Source organism: Pan paniscus, chromosome 21 (assembly GCF_029289425.2).
Source record: "Pan paniscus chromosome 21, NHGRI_mPanPan1-v2.0_pri, whole genome shotgun sequence".
In the NCBI taxonomy this organism is placed as follows: Eukaryota; Metazoa; Chordata; class Mammalia; order Primates; family Hominidae; genus Pan; species Pan paniscus.
Window position 1 is genome coordinate 11,219,539 of NC_073270.2, and position 1,551 is coordinate 11,221,089.

The window sequence follows — 1,551 nt, forward strand, 5'->3', positions numbered from 1 at the left end:
AAGAAAAATTTCCTTGAGTTATTTTTCCCCAAACTGGAATACAGTTACATTTTAGCCGAAGCCCTTGCATTCGCTTATAGAAGATAAACCTTCCGTTGCAACCAAGGAGACAATTCCAATCTATCTCATGAGCTGCATAGAAATCTGAAGGTCAAAAAACTCTGAATGTCTTTCTTCTGTTATCCTTGTTAAAAAATAATATATCCCATCTGGAAATTTGGAGCTTGAGTCCTCTGTGGTAAGTGCTTCCTTTGTTGTTATGTAATCTTTATTTTCTAAATTCTTTACCACTAGTTGTGTAAAGTTGGTCCTGATGTAGGTACAGACATAAACATGCCTTGGTTAAGAGTAAAGGTTTTGAATAAGCTGGCTTCTCTGACCAGAATATTGCTAGAATGTAAGCACTGTGAGTACACAGGCCTCCATATATTTTGCTCACTGCTGTTTCCCTAGAGAAGTCCCTGGCATTTGGTAAAGGCTTGATAAATATTTGTTGAATGTTTTTATGGTTGAAATCATTGTTTATGTTCCATTAGCTTTTGCCATTTTTTTTTCATACCTCTGTATTAGTTTCCTAGGGCTGCCATAACAAATTACCAAAAACTTGGTGGCTTTAAACAACAGAAGTTTATTCTCTCATGGTTCTAGAGTTTGTAAGTCTGAAATCAAGCTGTTAGCAAGGCCACACTCCCTCCAAGGCTGTAGGGGGGTATTTTTCCTTGTCTCTTCTAGTTTCTTTTTTCTGGTGAAAAGATACATATATTTAGAATTAGCCAGCCAGACTCAGTTTAGATGATCCCAATTTTGTTGGCAACATCCAAAGCATCATAATCAGGACCCAGAAGAATATGTGCCTTCTTCTTTCTATCAGGCCTAACCAGGGTGTTGATCTTGGCCACATCAGTGTCACAGAGCTTTTTCACAGCCTGTTTGATCTGGTGCTTGTTGGCTTTAACATCCACAATGAACACAGGTGTGCTGTTGTCTTCTGTCTTCTTCATGGGAGACTCAGTGGTCAGCAGAAACTTGATGATGACATAGTGGCCAAGCTTGTTTCTCCTGGGGGTGCTCTTTCGAGGATATTTGGGCTGCCTCTGAGGTCACAGTGTCTTGGTGGGCGGGGGTCGTGCAGATTTTCTTTATGTGTGTGTGTGTGTGGCTGTGGACACCTTTCAGCACTGCCTTCTTGGCCTTCAAAGCCTTTGCTTTGGCCTTGGCTTTAGGAGGGACGGAAGCTTCCTTCTTCATCTTTGGCACCATCTTGTGAAAAGCTCTCTTCTAGTTTCTGATGTCTCCAGGCATCCCTTGGCTTGTAGCTGCACAACTCCAATCTCTGCCTCCATCTTCACATGGTCCTCCCCTATGTCTGCTTCTGCTCTTCTTTTTATAAGCACATTTGTCATTGGATTTGGGGCCCACCTAGTTAATCCAGGATGGTTTAATCTTGAGATTCTTCACTTAATTTACACCGACAAAGACTCTTTTTCCAAATAAGATCATATTCACACTCACACGTATCTGAAGTTGGAACTTGGACATGTTTTTCATGGC

The 1,551-nt window shown here is 41.2% G+C and overlaps 1 pseudogene; it reads right to left on the minus strand.

Moving 5' to 3' along the window:
• Positions 1-788: 788 nt before the first annotated feature.
• Positions 789-1,260, minus strand: LOC129394903 (large ribosomal subunit protein uL23-like; annotated as a pseudogene).
• Positions 1,261-1,551: the final 291 nt, after the last annotated feature.